At 39.6% G+C, this 13396-nt stretch overlaps 1 protein-coding gene across 1 annotated transcript in view; it reads right to left on the bottom strand.

The window, feature by feature from the left end:
- Nucleotides 1–13396, bottom strand: part of LOC135216294 (bridge-like lipid transfer protein family member 1) — a 661298-nt gene that overhangs the window by 301984 nt on the left and 345918 nt on the right. The gene's annotated exons all lie outside the window — the stretch shown is intronic.

The following is a 13396-nucleotide window of genomic DNA, read 5'->3' as shown; positions in this document are numbered from 1 at the left end:
ATACATACCTAACAGAGAAACCATTAACTGGTCATTGACACCAAAATCTGGTTATCAGTGGCAATAAGCATCAATTTTCAGTTATTGGCAATTTTCATTTATCATCAAGCAATCAGAACAGAACCCCCACTGATAACAGGGGAATGCCTGTATTTACTCTATAACTCCTTGTGATAAAGAAACAGAAAGATACATTACTGTACTAAGTTTCTTTGTTATCAACAATTCAAAGAAACAGATGTGTAAAAGAAAAACAACAAAGGATGGAAAAAGTTCCAAACTACAGTAGATCAAGTTTTGATGAAGTAGTTTAGGCTACATGGTGACAGTGATGTACACATATTCTTGATAGCTTGATACCAGCCAACAGTGAGATCAGCTGACTGACAGCAATGGAAATAAAAGAAAAAGAAATAATTCCTAATTGTTGGTTATGAAAATGTTCTTAAATCAATAACTTAAAATAACTTTAAAAAGCATTTTCTTCTGATTTCTAACTAGTGCACAATAGAATGTCTCCACTACATCAATGACAGAAGTGAGATCAGTCTAAAATGCACCTGAAATCAATAGCAAAACAAACACTTCTTTTAAAAGCTGTAAACAGTAAGATCAGATGACATACAACCAAGATAATGAAAAACTCTTAGTTGTTGCTTGCTAAAATGGAGCAAAAATCAATACTAACAAATTATAACCGTTTTAAAAACATTTTCTTCCAAATTCTTACAAATTTACATAAAAAATGTGTCTGAGGTATAAACAAAAGATATTGCAGTACTGTAAAAACAAAAGATACATGATGGTAAATAGCCAGATCAACAGCTGTACAACTATGTTGATAACACTTTTAGCTGTTGGTTGATAAAATGCACTAAAATCAGTAATAAAAATAAAATTACTCTATTTTTAGATTAATACATAAGCATTTTCTTCTGTTCTACTAGCTGTACATACATTGATGTTTCTATAGGGGTTGAGGAGTCATCAGCTGACAAAAGAGGATGAATAACTGCTTCATAAGTGAAGCATTACTGGTGAAAGTTTTGTGTACTTACCCAGTAATTATATAGCTAAGAGCTCTCTACCTATGGCAGCCTAACGACTGAAAATTTACGCTAGTGCTAGTTCCGGTTACGGTGTGGTTAGAATGTCCTGCCCACTACCGGGGAGTGTATGTAGGTAACAACCTGGCAGAGAGCTTCAATTCGTTTTCCCCTCTAAAGTCCATGCAAGGGGAGGTGGGTGGGCTCTGATCCTATAATTACTGGGTAAGTATGTATATACAAAACCTTATTTTATTATAAAAATATCATTTTTGTATATGGGAATTACCCAGTAATTATATAGCTGATTACACATTTAATAGGGGGTGGGAACCATGAACAAACTCTATCTCAATATACATTACATACAGTGTAATGAAAATGAAAAAAAAGCCAATATAAAATAATATGCTTGTTTTTCCTTACCTGGCAAGTGAGCACTGCAGATAATTACTGCCTCTGGTCAGTGCTCCACTTGACCCGTAGAGTATGTGGCTGTCTACCCGAGTCGCCGCTACATAAGTGGGAGCTTTGGAGTCAGGAAGTACAACCATGTCTCTCAAAGCTAAATAAGGTTGCCCTTGCCCTGGGTGAAGACCAGAATCCAATAAAACACCACATTACACCATACCATAATCATAAAAAACTGTCACAACCCAACCATTAAAAAGGAACTGGTAGGCACAAATGCACCTCCAGACTTCCCAACAAACATCAAACCTTATTCAAAGCTGTGATCGGTCCTAAAGTATAAAGTTCTCGAATACAGTTTCCACATCCTTAAGGTAGTGTGAGGCAAATACTGATTTACACTTCCAGAATGTTGCTTGCAAAATCTTGTTCAATGATATGTTATGTCTAAATGCGAGGGACATCATCACCGCTCTCACTTCATGAACTTTGACTTTCAAAGAGACCAAATTGTCTTCTTGAATTTTAGCATGTGCTTCTGAAATCACATCTCTCAGGAAAAATGATAATGCATTCTTGGACAGCGGGCAAGACGGATTCCTGACCGAACACCAAAGAGATCCGAAGACCCTCTAACCTTATCTGTTCTTTGTAGGTAATATTTTAAGGCCCTGACTGGACATAACCACCTTTTTTCTTCCTTAGGTCCGAGAATATCCTTCAAATTCTTAATAGTGAATGCTTGTGGCCACGGATTCGATATGTCCTCATTATTTGCCAGAAAACCCAAAGGGAAGGAACATACTGCGTCTCCCTGTGATAATCCGAAACTTTTATCTAATGCTCGAATTTCGCTAACCCACTTTGCTGTGGCTAGAGCCACTAAGAATATAGTTTTCCTTGTTAGGTCCCTGAGAGAGAATGCCTGGATCGGGTCAAAAGGTAGTCCTGAAATCCTCTTAAATACCACGTCTAAATTCCACGAAATGTTATCATATCTTATTTGTTTTGTGACGTCCATAGGTTTAATAATGACACTTAAATCTTGGTTTGAAGACACATCCAGTGCTCTATGCTTAGACTGAATGAAGCATAGCTCTATCGCCTTTGATTGTAGATGTCAAAAACTTCCTAGATTTTCACAAGTAAAGAAGGAAGTCCGCAATGTGACCTATAGTGGTTTAAGAAGAGGACACTTTTGTTCTGTTACACCACTCTCTGAAGGTTGACCGCTTATATTATGAAATAATTTGTCAGGTGAAGGGTGTCTGCATTGGGAGATAGCCTTTGAAGCTGCTTTCAAAAAATCTTTCAATCTGATGAGGTGCTCAACAGTCTGTCCTGACAGAGCCAGTGCGGACAATCCTAGATGAAACTTCTGAAAGTGGGGTTGTCTGAGAAGACACTGTTTTTGAAGTAATATCCTGGGGAAGTCGATTGATCTCAATATCAAATCTGGGAACCACACTTTCCCTGGCCAAAAGGGGGCCACAAGAGTCATTGTTACATTCTGGTGAGACTAATTTGTTTAGGACCTCCCGCATCATTCCGAAAGGTGGAAAGGCATAGACGTCCAGACCTGTCCAATCTTGCAGCATCACATCCATCTTCCAAGTGAGAGGGTCCGAGACCAGTGAACAGGACCTTGGAAGCCTGTGTTTCTTTGATGTTGCAAAGAGGTCTACTAAAGGACAAAACCATAGTTTCCAAAGGTCCTCACATACTCTTTGATCCAAGGTCCATTCTGTTGGGAAGACCTGATTCTGTCAGCTCAACCCGTCCGCTCAAACATTAATTTTCCCTTGAATGAAGCAAGTCAGCAACGACACTTGATTATTGTCTGCCCACAGAAGCAGTTCCTGAGCCACTTGAAAAAGTGAAAAGGAATGGAATCCCCATGGTTTCTTGACATATGAAAGAGCCGCTGAATTGTTGTAATCTACAGTTACCGTTTTCCCTCTCACTAGTGGAGAAAAAGCTTGCAGACCTAGAAACATTGCTCTTAATTCCTTTACACTGATGTGTGCACTTCTGAATCCTCCGTCCAAGTTCCCGATACTTCCTTGTTCCCCTGATGAGCTCCCAACCTAGGTTTGAGGCATCGGAATACATGTCTAGGTCTGGGTTCAACGGAAGAAGAGACTTCCCTTCTTGAAGTCTTTCTTCTGACGACCACCAAAGAATGTCCTTCTTGATTTCTGCCGTTGTTGGGGACACAAAAGTCTTCAGCAGTTTTCTGCTCCAATTTGCTTTGAGAAAAACTGAAATGACCTCATGTGGCATCTGCCTAGTTTCACAAACTTTTCGACTGAGGCTAGTGTTCCTACGAGGCTCATCCATTGATCCGCCAAGCATTCCTGAAGGGACAGAAAGCGTCTGACACAAAGGAGATATGAGGTTATCATCCGTTTGGGGGGGGGGGGGGGGGGGGGGGGGGGGGGGGGGGGGGGGGGGAACTAAAAAATTCTGAGCATCTAGAATCATTCCCAAATACAGAATCCGTTGACTGGGAATGATCTGAGATTTCTGTATGTTCATCACAATTCCTAGTTTCTTTATCAGTAGGAGAGTTGTAAAGAGATCTTCTAAGCACTTGTCCTTCGACTGAGCTCTGAGCAGTCAGTCATCCAGAAAAAGAGAGATGTTCACTCCTAACAAATGAAGCCACTTCGCAAGTGGAGCCAGAATGTGATTAAAGACCTGCAGTGCAGTCGACACACCAAAGCATAGTGCCCGAAATTGGAGAACCTTAACTTGAAAAACAAACCATAGAAACTTTCTGGAATCCAGATGAATAGGGACATGGAAATACGCATCCTTCATGTCCAGGGACACCATCCAGTCCCTTTGATGTATGGAGGACATAATCAACTGATTGGTCTCCATGTGGAATCTAGTTTTGAGAACCAACTGATTCAAGTGCTCACATCTACAACTGGTCTCCAGCCCCCTGATGTTTTGGGGACTATGAAGAGTCTATTGTAGAACCTTTCTGCTTCTTTATCTTTCACTACTTCTACTGCTCTCTTGCGAAGCAGTGACTCTACCTCTTGAAAAAAAGCCGCAAACTTTTCTGATTTCACTGAGTAGGCCGGTAATGTTATCGGCGAACTGACTAAAGGTGGGCCTTCGTTAAAGGGAATGACATACTCCTGCTGTAAAACCTTGACTACCCAAGGTTCTACTCCTCTCAAACTCCACTCCCTCCAAAAAAGGCCCAACCTGGCCCCTACAGGCACGTGAAGGACACGCTCCTCACATCTTATTTGCTGTCTTATAAGTCATTTTCTTGATAGACCTGGTTGGAGGATGTAGGTTAGTACGGGGTCTTTGTTGTCCTCTGTTTTGCTCCAAGAAATTCTTGGTTTTGAAGTGGGGAGAAAGACCTATTGGTGTTAACTTGACGCTCCTTAGCACGCTTCAACGATTCCAACAGATCATTGGTAGATTTCTTCTGAAGAGAAGACAAAATTTGATGTACTAACTCTTCCAGGAAAAGGTACTTGTCCAATGGGACAAAAAGCAAGGCCGACTTCTGTGTCGCAGTTACCCCTTTAGTAGTAAAGGAGTACCACAAATCCCTCTTCTTCAAGATGCAAAACGAGACAAGAGATGCTAATTCCACTGAACCGTCTCTTAATGGCCTTGTCCGCACCCCTAGCAAGTCCGTTGCGATGTCTTCCGTCATCGTCGGGCCATCTTCCACCTTCCTGGCTAATGCCTCAATTGTCCAGTCTAAGAAGCTATAGACTTCTAATATTAACCTTAAAAATACTCTTAGTAAGGTGATCCCCTTCTGCTGACGAGAGCATAGGCCGATCACCTAGCAGAGTTGATGAGGCCAGAGAAATCTCCCTGGGAGGAGGTATATGTTCCCAGGGAAGGAGATTCTCCGGTGTCATAATAAAGGTGACTCTTCATAATCAACTTGGCTGGAGGTGCTGCAAAAGAAGCTTTACCCATCTCTCTCTTTAATGCTAGCCAGGAGTCCACGTCTCTCGAGACTTTCTTTGTTGATGAAGAGAGTATAGTAGTATACCTCGACATAAGAGCGCTCCAACATACGAGCATTCTGAGATACAAGGCAGCCTCCGAGCAAAATTTTGCATTGAGATACAAGCACACTTACAGATAATAACGCTAGATGGCTGAGCACTTGGGAGTGCTCTAAGCCTGCTCCACTCGTTCAGTTCACTAGTCATTGACTTCAGTACACATCTCCCGAGCATCTCCCGTGTTGTGTTTGTGCTATTTACGTGATTTTCACTGTACTGTGAATATTCTTTGTAATAAGTGATGGGTCATAAGAAAGCGAGTAGTAAGGTTGGCAGCGAGAAGAAAAAACGCATGATGACGATGGAGATTAAGCATGAAATTATTGAGAAACATGAATGTGGCGTCTGCATGAGTGAGTTGGCATGCGATTATGTGCAGAGTACACACCACTGTTAGCCATTATCATCTGTCTCGAAGGTAAGAACTCATAATAAAACCACATTTTACTTTATAACACAGTAATCATTTATTATATTTTGTGTGTGTGCAGAATGGATCAAATTTTTGTCAGTTATTTTATATGGGGAAAATTTAATTGAGATACAAGCAAATTGACTCATGAGCTCAGTCCAGGAATGAATCATACTGGAATCTCAAGGTATTACTGTACCAACTTGGGTAGTGACAAGCTTTCTGAAGCAGGTTTCCTCATAAGGAAAGTCGAAGCCCGTGATGCTGGGGTTGCAGGCGAGAAAAAATCCGGGAAGTTGTCCAGAAAGTATTTCAACAATGTCAAATAGGCAGACGAAGGATTTGAGTCCTGTTGCTCCTCTTCCTTGTCTGAAGAGATAGGTGATAACCCCGTTTCTTCTGCTTGCATAAGTGTAGGAGCTTTCTGCAACAAAGACATGATGTCATCTAGTTGTCATTTCAGGGGAGCAAGCGAAGGATCCAAAGCTGAAGAATATGACTGACAGCAGGGATGGCAGGCGCCTCGTAACTGATGTCGGTCATTCAGTTGAACATGAGCTTTGCATTGTAACTGGGGAATCACAACCAGGAGTCCAAGGTAAATCCAGGATAGGTTTGGATCTAGAGACCGACGAAACTCCCTCCGAAGAATCCATACAATGCTTGGCCAAAATTTACAGTCGCTCCTTACCTGGGAAGGATTCAGGACTATCCCAAGTGGATTGGGACCGGGGAGCTAATTAAGCAGGTGGTGATACTGCATAGCTGCATGAAGGTTGAGGACTAAAGACGCTCTCTTTCTTCTTCAGGAGACTTATCTCCATCCTTCGACTGCCTCTTGAGAGGGCGTGACATGTCTTGAAATTGTCTGCGATGACTCTTGCTGGTAGTCGAGCTGTCCAATTCTGATGACAGATCATGTACACCAAATGAAATGCCTTTCCAGCAGTGCTCTGTCGACACCTGGGAGTCACCAGCAGGTTCGACTGAGGGGGCGACTGCCCATGGGCAAACCCCACCGGCCTCCCTTCGACCTCTAGTATGTCTTCTCCTCGGTGCGGGAGAGCGGGACAGTGACCTTTGTCTAGGAGCATCGGCAGGCCAGTCAGCCACCTCCTCTACACAATCACAATGCACTTCACTAACACTTTGATTGCCTCATTCCATCAAGGCCTTAACAAAAGCACCAAGTTCCATCACTGCGCTTCCTAAAATTTTGAACTTATCGAATTCTGATTCAAGGTTAGTCATGGAGTTGGGATCGGGATCGAACCTGGAATAGGAATTAGTGGCACAGGAGCAGGAGGAGAAATGATTGGAGAATCAACAGGAATTACAGGTGAAACAATCATGCTATCTTCTACCAATTCAGCAGCATGAACATTCTCTAAACTAGATCTATTTTCTGCACTAACAGGTGCTTTCCTCTTTCTATCCTTATCCATTTTATCCTGATGGAACCTAAATATTTTCCATTTCTTGTCATCCCAATAACGACATTCAGCACAAGAAAGCTCTTTCTTGCGCTCTTGGCCTCTACACTTACTACATCTGGTATGTGAATCTTAACAGGATATTGTTAACCTGGTCTTACAACCATCTACAAAAACCTAACACTAGCTGTGCTAGAATCTGACACTGAAAATGTGCTAATGCAAAAAACAACTCAGAGTACTTCACAGAAAACTACAAACTCATCAACACAATCCGTTGGGAAAAAGGCTGCCTAAAACCACCGATGTTAACCGGGAGCCGGCAGAAAACGAATTGCAGCTCTCTGCCAGGTTGTTACCTACATATACTCCCCGGTAGAGGGCGGGGCATTCTAACCACACTGTAACCAGAACTAACACTGCGTAAATTTTTAATTGTTAGGCTGCCGTAGTTAGAAAGCTCTTAGCTATATAATTACTGGGTAAGTCTCTTATACAAAATAGAACTTTCACAACATGCCAATATATACAAAACTTTATTTCACCTATTTCTAACATAACCACTACTGGCCCTAATGATGTCAGATTACTGATTAACTATATGCATGAAATATTGGTTTGTAAAAAATTATTTCCCCTATACAGGCAGTCCCCGGGTTATGACGGTCTCGGCTTACAGTGGTACCTCGACATACGAAAGGCTCAACTTACAAAAAACTCGAGATACGAAAGCAAATACGAAAAATTTTACAGCTCTACATGCGAAAAGTTTTCAAGATGTGAAAGGTTGTTGCTGTAAAGTCCCGAGATTCGCCCGGACCACCGAGAAATATTTTAAAACTCCCGCGCCGCCAACTGAGTAAACTCGCCACCATCCTCCCGCTCTCCCATTGGTTCCTGATGCTAGTCACCCCATAAGGTCCTGCTCTCCTATTGGTCAGCATCTACCCCTTGTGCTTTAAGTATTCTATTGGTAAAAGGATGCTGTAAATTGAAAAACTTATTCATGCAATACATTTAATAAAAAAAAAAGCATTAGATAAAGATAGAATAAAGAATAGAAATGAATGGTTATTATACTGTTTGGTAGTTTCAGTAGTTGAAGAGAGATAATGAAAATTTATGGCTTGCTGTGTAAAGTGATTGCTTGGCGATCATTCGATACTCGTAAGTGCTGGATGTAAACAGAAGTTTGGAAGCTTTTTTTTTGTTTATTTATTATAGTTAATGGTTACTTAATAATTATTTGAGATGAGTACATGCAATACATTTAGTAAAAAAATTGTGAATTAGATATCATAAAATATAAAATAAATCAGAATGCCAACAAATACGTATTTTTTAGAATTCTTCTTCTGTTTTAACATCACGTTACATATACGTATGCTTCATTATAGCTGTCACTAACTCGGTACATATCTCCATTGGGTAATAATAGAATAAAGAATAGAAATGAATGGTTATTATACTGTTTGGTAGTTTCATTAGTTGAAGAGAGATACTAATGAAAATTTATGGCTTACTGTGTGCTAGGAAAAATGATTGCTTGGCGTTCGTTTGGTACTCATAAGATGGGTAAGAGTTGAATGTAAACAATCGATTGGAAAGTTTTTTTTTGTTTGTTTGTGTATTATAGTTAATGATTAATTAATAATTATTAGAAATGAGTACATACTGATTATTTATACATTTTATTGGCATATTCTAAGCTTTTAGCTCTTAGGTTTAGATTTCAGAATCATAGACTAGGCTACAGTAGCAACCACTAACATAGGCTAGGCTTATTGCTAAGGGACATATGCTAAAGGTAACCCTAGAACATGTGTTTTAGGCCTGGAAATATAATTTACTGGGGTGTTTTTGGAGGGCTTGGAACAGATTAGCCATTTTACATATAAAATGTGGTCCAAGATACGAAAAACTCATGATACGAAGGCCGCCTCGGAACGGATTAATTCCGTATCTCGAGGTACTACTGTATATTCATCAGAAATTATTTCCAGGGTTACGACGCATGTTCCAGACTTACGACGCCTACAAACGCTGATCTGGCAGATGAAATATGGCACCAAAAATGCAAAATAATCAATATTTAATGGTTTTTTTGATGAAAAATGCAATAAGAATGCAGTTTACATAGTTTTCAATGCACCCAAAGCATTAAAAGTAAGGTTTTCTTAGGATTTTTGACGATGTTCCGGCTTATGACGATTTTCAGCTTACGACGCGTCTCAAGAACGGAACCCCCGTCGTAACCCAGGGACTGCCTATATTTTAGAAAAAATTACTATTTTTGTAATAATAAATTCAGAAATGTAGCGTCCAATTTAAGCTGGTATGGCAGTAACAAACCTGTCTTACATATGGCTTTGTTGTGCTCTTTTCCACTTTCTCTAAGGCTTACCTGCATGGTGGAATGACTTGACCATTAGTATAATATAGAATCATCTCACCCTGGAAAGTTATTATTCAGGTTGTAGTAATGGCAAAATACGGGTAGTGAGACAAAGATGGTGATTGTTCTACCTGCCCTTGTCTCTCCTTGACCAAAGATGATAACCCATCCCATTGCTATCATAGGTCCAAAAAAAAATTTCTACACATCTGTAAGTTATATTCCGTATATTAAAATTAACAAGCATTATTGCAAATGAGCAAAGTAGATTAAACCCCTTATCACATAAATGCTGACTTTAATTTATAATAAATCTCTTTTTCATTTGCCCTTAAAAATTGACTCTTGAGCCACAATACAAACAATACTGCGTTTTTCAGGCTTCTTAGTTTTCATTTGGAAGTTATTTCCCTACCCAAGAAATTATCTTCTGAAGTGCCTCTCCTGATAATAGCAACCTCATGTAAACGACCACTTTTTCTTTCCTGAGGCAGTCATAAATTGGATTTTTGCTCTCCCAGACATCAAGGTAGAAGCTCCTGAGTCTTTTCCAACATGTCATAGATCCTAGTAGCCTACTACTCATCCTTGGATCATCATGATCTTAGAACAACCTCTCTTTCTGTGCAAGAAACTCCTGATTTAAATTGTACTGCAGCTAGCTTTGTTTTGGTCGATCAAGCATGCGAGATTTGTTACATCTTATCTTTTCTTCTGGAGTTTCTTCAAGTGCTGCTTTTCTCCTACTTCATCATTCTTCACGTGCTGCCCTTCCTACACCTACTAAAGGTAGAATAAATGTTTTCTTCCCAAACCCCTCCAACTAAACCCTCTAGTCTTTGGATATCTCCAAGTACGCCTTGTATTCCATTCCTCAGACACCCAAGAGGGCTATATTTGAATCTCGCATTAAAGGCGTTTGTTAGTAAAGGCTTCACATCAGGAACAAACATGTGATCTGTCTGTGACCGCTTAAAAATGTCTCATGCCTCATGTACTGCATGATTATTATTATTATTATTATTACAGTGGTACCTTGAGATACGAAAATAATCCGTTCCGAGGCAGCCTTCGTATCATGAGTTTTTCGTATCTTGAACCGCATTTTACATATAAATGCCTAATCTGTTCCAAGCCCTACAAAACACCCCAGTAAATTATATTTCCAGGCCTAAAACACATGTTCTAGGGTTACAACGCCGATCCGACGGGAGAAATATGACTCCAAAAAGGCAAAATACTGTACATACTTGAGTAATATTCAACTGCATGTAATGTTCAACCCCATTTTTACTGCATACATTAGGACTTTAGCATATGTCCCTTAGCAATAAGCCTAGCCTATGTTAGTGGTTGCTACTGTAGCCTAGTCTATGATTCTGACATCTAAACCTAAGAGCTAAAAGCTTAGAATATGCCAATAAAATGTATAAATAATCAGTATGTACTCATTTCAAATAATTATTAATTAATCATTAACTGTAATACACAAACAAACAAACAAACAAAAAAACTTTCCAACTGTTTGTTTACATCCAGCACTTATGAGTACCGAACGATCGCCAAGCAATCACTTTTCCTAGCACACAGTAAGCCACAAATTTTCATTATCTCTCTGCAACTAATGAAACTACCAAACAGTATAATAACCATTCATTTCTATTCTTTATTCTATCTTTACCTAATGGAGATACCGAGTTACTGACAGCTATAATGTAACATATACGTAATATTAAAACAGAAGAAGAATTCTAGAAATACGTATTTGTTGGCTTCGATGATAGCAGTGATTTATTTTATATTTTATGATATCTAATTCACAATTTGTTTTATTAAATGTATTGCATGTACTCATTTCAAATAATTATTAAGTAACCATTAACTATAATAAACAATCAAAAAAAAGAAAAAAAGCTTCCAAACTTCTGTTTACATTCAGCACTTACGAGTACCGAACGATCGCCAAGCAATCAATTTCCTAGCACACAGTAAGGCATAAATTTTCATTCTCTCTCTTCAACTACTGAAACTACCAAACAGTATAATAACCATTCATTTCTATTCTTTATTCTATCTTTACCTAATGCTTTTTTTTATTAAATGTATTGCATGAAAAAGTTTTTCAATTTACAGCATCCTTTTACTAATAGAATACATAGACCACAAGGGGTAGATGCTGACCAATAGGAGAGCAGGATCTTATGGGGTCACTAGCATCAGGAACCAATGGGAGAGCGGGAGGATGGTGGTGAGTTTACTCTGTTGGCGGCGCGCGAGTTTTAAAATTGTTCTCGGTGGTCCGGGCAAATCTCGGGACTTTACAGCAACAACCTTTTGTAACTTGAACTATTTTCGTATGTAGAGCCAAAAAAATCTTCGTATTTGCTTTCATATACTCAGAGAAATCCCATTCATATGGAACAAAACCACAGAGGCCATTGGCTTAAAATTCAAGCTTCCAAGGCCTTAAAACTTCACTGATCTTTATAGGAAGGTCTTTGCCTCCCATGCTACGTCCAATGGGTATGGGGAAGCAATGCAGATGAAGTGTGGGGAGCCAAAAAATTGAGTGTTTCCATTCTGGGATGGGAACTTGACTGAAGCCCACCTCAAAATATCTTCTTTCACTAAGGAGAGAGGATAGTATATGACCAAACACAAAATATTGTGGCCATTTTTAATTCTTTCATACCCACTGCGCCAAGCTGCAATATCACCAGTAAGAAGAATAAACATATTGAAATACAAGCAATCAACTGCACCTCTACTTCATAGCCTTCATACCACTGATAAATCTCTTATGGAAGAGAGTATCTGTTACATAATGTCATAACCTACTGCATGCCTCCTAATCATTGCCTTATATAACTTTGTGAAAAAGCCAAAGTGCTTGTGAAAAGCTTAGTTTTTAGAAAACAAGCCAGTCCTACCCTTGTGGTAATTGCAGCAACTTTTTTATTTCTTGCTTAAAGAAAAATCTAATTCATACATGTCATCTTGCCAAAGATAAATCTCTTACAGGTTCATAATATCTAATCTTATAAAAGGGGGTAACACCCTTCTATTATAACCCCACCCTTGGGCCCAAGCTTGACAGGCTAACTCCAAGGATGACCGGTAGAGGCGCTGGTGGTAGCGTTGGAGGCGCTAGTAGTAGTCGTAGCTGGGAGTGGGCCTTGCATCGGCCCCTCTCTGGTAGAGGGATTTCGAAGAGGGATGAATCTAAATGGTAAGAGACCCGTGGTAGTGGTTTCACTCGCCCCAGAAACCATACCGACACCTTTTATACAAGGTGAGCGAGCCAGAGTATTCTGGCATTTCCATTTTAGCTTTTTACTCTGGTATGTTAGCATTAATTTACCTTAGAAATGTGTGCTAAAGGGACATTTCACAGGGCAACACGGGCCCTTGCCCAGAAATAGATTTTTCCTTCATCAAAATCCCTTTTGCATGCATTCAGTCATCAAAAATCAACAGTAAGTTAGATAAGAGTATATAGAGGTAAAACTTAGATAAGAGTATATAGAGGTAAAACAAAGTGTTCTTTGTCACTACAAAATCCTTATGTTTTTTTGTTTTTTTCAAAAGAAGACTCACTAAACCAATATTCTTGATGGAAATCAGAATTTAAGGTTCTCAGTATC

The sequence above is a fragment of the Macrobrachium nipponense genome, chromosome 6, assembly GCF_015104395.2.
Source record: "Macrobrachium nipponense isolate FS-2020 chromosome 6, ASM1510439v2, whole genome shotgun sequence".
Taxonomy (NCBI): Eukaryota; Metazoa; Arthropoda; class Malacostraca; order Decapoda; family Palaemonidae; genus Macrobrachium; species Macrobrachium nipponense.
This window is presented reverse-complemented; position numbering and strand designations above follow the sequence as displayed.